Raw genomic sequence first — 6,000 nt, 5'->3', positions numbered from 1 at the left:
AAGACGGGTCTCTGACACGGAAGCAGTAGTCATTCCAAGTAAAATCAGCAAAATACCTCCTCAGGTCCCCCCAACTAGCAGAGGCAAAATGCCAGAGGCATTTTGCCTATCGCTAGTTGTCCTATCGCTAGTTGTCCTATCGCTCCAATCCAGAGGATTGGAGCGATAGGACAAGATAAAGATATGAGATTGTGATCGGAGGAGCCCAACGGAGAAGAAAGGGTGACAGCATAAGCAGAAGGATTACAGGTCAGGAAAAGGTCAAGAATGTTGGGTGTATCTCCAAGACGATCAGGAATATGAGTAGGGTATTGCACCAATTGCTTTAGGTCATGGAGGACAGCAAAGTTGTAGGCTAGTTCACCAGGATGGTCAGTGAAGCGAAAGGAAAGCCAAAGCTGGCGGTGAACATTGAAGTCTCCAAGAATGGAGATCTCTGCAAAAGGGAAGAGGGTCAGAATGTGCTCCACTTTGGAAGTTAAGTAGTCAAAGAATTTCTTATAATCAGAGGAGTTAGGTGAGAGGTATACAGCACAGATAAATTTAGTATGAGAATGACTCTGTAGTCCTAGCCAGATGGTGGAAAACTCGGAAGATTCAAGAGCGTGGGCACGAGAGCAGGTTAAGTCATTGCGCACTTAAACGCAGCATCCAGCTTTAGATCGAAAATGAGGATAGAGAAAGTAGGAGGGAACAGAATAGGGCTACTGTCAGTTGCCTCAGACACCTGAGTTTCAGTGAGGAAAAGAAGATGAGGTTTAGAAGAGGAGAGGTGGTGTTCTACAGATTGAAAATTAGATCTTAGACCGCAAATGTTGCAGAAGTTAATGAAGAAAAAGTTCAGGGGAGTGTCAAGACACTTAGGGTCGTCGACAGAAAGGTAGTCCGACTTGGGGACATTTATGGTCCCCTCCCCAGATGGGGACTCCGAGGCTGGTGTAGCAGTCGCCATTATGATTTTAAAATTTTTTCGTGAAGGTGCTTTTAGGTGCTTGTAGTTTTGTGTCGGGGAAGAGAGTTGTCTTTAGAGGGCAGGCTGTGACTGAATGAGAGGAAGCTGCAGGTGGCACTCAACAGGAATTCTCAGTGGGCCACAAATCGGGGATTTCTCGGCTTCATAGACTATGCCCATGAATTTTTGCTCCATTCGTGTTCACCCTAACCCAGACATTCTGTCATATGACAGAAAAATCTGGTGTGTTTTTTTTTTTATGTAGGAAGGATACTGGCCAAGGGCAACAAGAATCTAATAAAAAAAATGCCCACTGAAATGCCAGTCCCATAAAAGGGTCAAAGCAGTGGTCAAAAATTGGTGGATAAGTGTCTTGAAACCTCCCTCTTGAAGGAATTCAAGTCATAGGAAGGTGGAAATACAGAAGCAGGCAGGGAGTTCCAAAGTTTACCAGAGAAAAGGATGAATGATTGAGAATACTGGTTAACTCTTGCGTTAGAGAGGTGGACAGAATAGGGGTGAGAGAAAGAAGAAAGTCTTGTGCAGCGAGGCCGCGGAAGGAGGGGAGGCATGCAGTTAGCAAGATCAGAGGAGCAGTTGGCATGAAAATAGCGGTAGAAGACAGCTAGATATGCAACATTGCGGCGGTGAGAGAGGGGCTGAAGACAGTCAGTTAGAGGAGAGGAGTTGATGAGACGAAAAGCTTTTGATTCCACCCTGTCTAGAAGAGCAGTATGAGTGGAACCCCCCAGACATGTGAAGCATACCCCATACATGGACGGATAAGGCCCTTGTACAGAGTTAGCAGCTGGGGGGGTGAGAAAAACTGGCGGAGACGTCTCAGAACACCTAACTTCATAGAAGCTGTTTTAGTTAGAGATGAGATGTGAAGTTTCCAGTTCAGATTATAAGTAAAGGACAAACCGAGGATGTTCAGTGTAGAAGAGGGGGACAGTTGAGTGTCACTGAAGAAGAGGGGATAGTTGTCTGGAAGGTTGTGTCGAGTTGATAGAAGGAGGAATTGAGTTTTTGAGGCATTGAACAATACCAAGTTTGCTCTGCCCTAATCAGAAATTTTAGAAAGATCAGAAGTCAGGCGTTCTGTGGCTTCCCTGCGTGATATGTTTACCTCCTGAAGGGTTGGACGTCTATGAAAAGACGTGGAAAAGTGCAGGGTGGTATCATCAGCATAGGAGTGGATAGGACAAGAAGTGTGCAAGAAATTTGTTTCATAAGACTTACATTTGACAGTCGCCTGACTTGGGTACCCCACCTTCGTTATATTAAGGCAGCATGCATGAAGGTGCTTCCACTTCTAAGAATTTTTGGCTCATACTTCTTGGGCCACTGACAGACAGACACTCCTCGCCTTGCAACGAATTTTTATTTATTTATTTATTTTTTTGTTTGTTTTTATTTATTATTATTATTATTATTATTTCTTTTTTTTTCTAAAATAGAGTACGGTTGTGAAATCTATGTGAAATCTATGTTAGATGCGCTGCACCATACTGGTATTCGCCTGCAACTGGTGCGTTTCGCTCATCCCCAACCCCTAGCTTAATGGTGGTGGACGCTGGTATCTTGCCATTAGACCTACGCCGTCATTCTCTAGTAATAAGGTGTTGGTATCGAATCCATCGCCTTCCTGAGTCTGTCACTTGTACTACATTTTCTCATGATGCACGTTCACCATTACATGATGCATTTCTAAGCCTTTTGGATATCGGGTTAGGTCTGCCATGACCGAATTTGATATAACTTCCATCTCCCTTTGCCTCCATCGCGTTCCAACGGTTGAGTACTGGTAGTTTTCGCGAGTATCGATCTGCCCTCCTGTTGTTATTAAGTCTGGTTCACGGTGAGCACCACGAAAGCGGCAAAATTGCATGGCGACAGTCTTCGAAGCCGAGAAACGAAATCCCAGAGTTGTGGCCCAGTGAGAAATCCTACTGCTTGCCACCCGCAGCTTCTTTTATGTCAGTGCCATCCGCACTACAAAAAAAAAATGGAGATAGACAAGTCATCGACATGTAAGCTACCACGAATTCCTTCCGGAGGTACAGCAATGACATTATTTATAGTTACAGCGAAAAGTGTGACACTGTCTATAGTTACAGCGAAAAGTGACACTAAGTATACTTCCTTGCAGCACGCCATTTTCAAGTGGGAGACTCCTGACAGATCGTCACCAACCCGTACCAGTAAAAAATAAGACGAGATAAAAATAATTGTTACATAAAAATAGGGAGTCGGCCACGGAGACTAAATTCGAACAGATTAAGTAAAATGCCATGACGCCAGGCTGTGTCGTGACCTTTCTCTAAATCAAAAAAGACTATGACATGGTGATGCTTATTAACAAATGCCTCACAAATGGAAGATTCCAGAGACAATAAAGCAACAGTCATAGACATTTTCTTAAAACCGTACTGAACAGGTGTCAGGTAATCTCTCTCTTGAACTACCACATAAGCCTGCCAATTACCAGCAACTTACAAATGCATGATGTTAAGGAAATTGGACGGTAATTGGTCAATAACTGATAATCTTTTCCAGGCTTTAGAATGGGGATAACCACAGCAACACGCCAAGAAAATGAAAAATCACCGGTATTCCAAATAAAATTATGAAGGTCAAGTAAAAAGGTAAAAGCTTCATTTAACATATGGCGCAAAAAGGAATATGGGTTGTCATCGGGGCCTGGGGAAGATATCTTGGCACAGGGACAAAGCCATGAGCAGCTCAAAGAAAATGGAACATTATAAGATTCACCACCAGAAGAGGCAAAATTTATGCCAACAGATTCCAAGTGTCGACGATGAAGGAGTGATGAATTGAAAGTCTTGTGCATGTAGTGGGGTCGTAGGGTATGGGGAGGCATGCAGTTAGCAAGTTCAGAAGAACAGTAAACATGAAAATAGGAGTAAAACATAGTGAAAAACGCAACATTGTGATTCTCAAGAGATGGAAGTCAGAAGAGGGGAGTTGATAAGATTGTGAACTTCTGACTTGACTTTCTTTTAAAAGTGCTGTGTGAGTGGAAATCCCCATTACAAAAGAAAAAAAAATGATTGAGATAGTGCAGGATGCCTAACTTAATTGAAGCTGACTTAGCAAGAAATGAGATGTGCAACTTTCAGTTAAGAGTTTTAGTGAAGAATAGCCTGAGGATGTAGAGTAATGTTGAGTACAGAGATAGTCGTGTGTCAATGAGGTAATGGGGAAAGCTATCTGGATGGTTGTGTCGAGCAGACAAATGTAGAAATTGAGGTTTTGAGTCATTGAATAACACAAGGTTTGCTCTGTCCCGTTTTAAAAATTATAGAAAGATCAGAAGTTACGCGTCATGTAGCATCATTATGTCTGGCGAATTTTTTTTTTTTTTTTTTTTGTCAGTGTTGTTGCTGCTGCCTTGTACTAAATAAATATCATGGCAATAATCCTACTCATATATTAAATGTACTTCTACATATTTGTCAAAAGATTACATGAAGAGTGAAGTACACATATGTATGTGTGTATGTACCAGTGAATGTGAGGAATGGAAAGGGGAGAAGAGATAAGAAGGAATTACGTGAATGACTATATCAAGAAACTTGAGAGAAGACAGTTGGTGATAAGTAAGGATATGAATGGAAGGGTTAGAGGAGTTGAGGTATAGTTGGAAAGTGGTGCGTAGATGGAGCAAATGACAATGGTGAGCATTTGGTGGACGGTAAACACTTGGTGTACCTATGTGCAGAAAGGGGATTTTTTTTTTGGTAAATTCCTGCTTCCAGCATAGGATGATCCACAGATACATCTGGACAAGGAGTATGATTGATTACATAGCAGTGGATGAAAAACTAAGAATATGTTGGACACAAAGGTAGTGTGAAGTATGTCTGAGGGATCAGATTATACTGTGTATGATAGGAGTAACGATAGTGGGAAGATGAGTATTAGCTAATGAAAAGATGGATAGGCCTTGACAAAGAAGCTCGATTAACTACCTATTACCACCTCTCATCCTTCCTCATTAAGTTATCTTTATTTCATACACAATAACATGATTGTTACTCCTCCACTCACCACTCAGCCTCAATACCTACTATATCTACCTACTAGCATTCTTCTTTCCATCTTTCCATTAAATATATCTTCTGGCACACTCATACCTATTACATACAAGTAATGTTTTTGTCTTTCACACCCCTTTTATATTCTCTTCTCTCCCCACACATGTTTATCTTCATCTTACATATTTCATACTCCCACACTTCATAACTCTCAAAAGCACTCTCAGCTTTTCAACCCACATTTCCATTTACTGGTTCTTTTTTCTCACATTCATATATATATATATATATATATATATATATATATATATATATATATATATATATATATATATATATATATATATATATATATATATATATATATTGTATATTTCTCGTTTCTGTTTGTTCACTGTTATTCCCTGAAGCCTGATCCTAGCTCTGTAATACCTCAGGCACCCTGAATGTGTTCTATCTTAGATTTTCTAAAAGTTTCTACTGTCACATCCTAACAACTTTCTCATCCAAGGAAATGTTTTCTGAATTTACATAACACTCTCCTATCCACAGAGTCTCACAGTTGTACGCTTTCTCAATACCTAGAAAAGTTGAATTCTTCCCTCTTTCAGATCTTCCTCTTTTTTTTTTTTTTTCAATCACTCCATTCACCCTGTTTGTCCTTACCATGAGCCGAATATATCATCTACCTAATTCATCATCAGACCAGCAAAGAAATCCTCACTCCTTGACGGCAGATCATAAGTGAGGCATGGAATCATACGTCTGGCATGCTGTTTAGATAACTTCAGACGTGACATCCTGCTGAGTGATCTAAAATACCATAGTTTACCACACTAAATTACATCACCTGCTTATATATAGCAGGTAGCCTCTACTAAATAACAAAATCACAAACAACTGAAAACTCAAAAAGACAACTTAAAAATCATTTATCCAAATACTATCCAATAAGTATTATTGCGATTATTTCATAAGTAATTGATG

Source organism: Scylla paramamosain, chromosome 22, assembly GCF_035594125.1.
Source record: "Scylla paramamosain isolate STU-SP2022 chromosome 22, ASM3559412v1, whole genome shotgun sequence".
NCBI classification, from domain to species: Eukaryota; Metazoa; Arthropoda; class Malacostraca; order Decapoda; family Portunidae; genus Scylla; species Scylla paramamosain.
Note: the sequence above shows the minus strand (reverse complement) of the source record.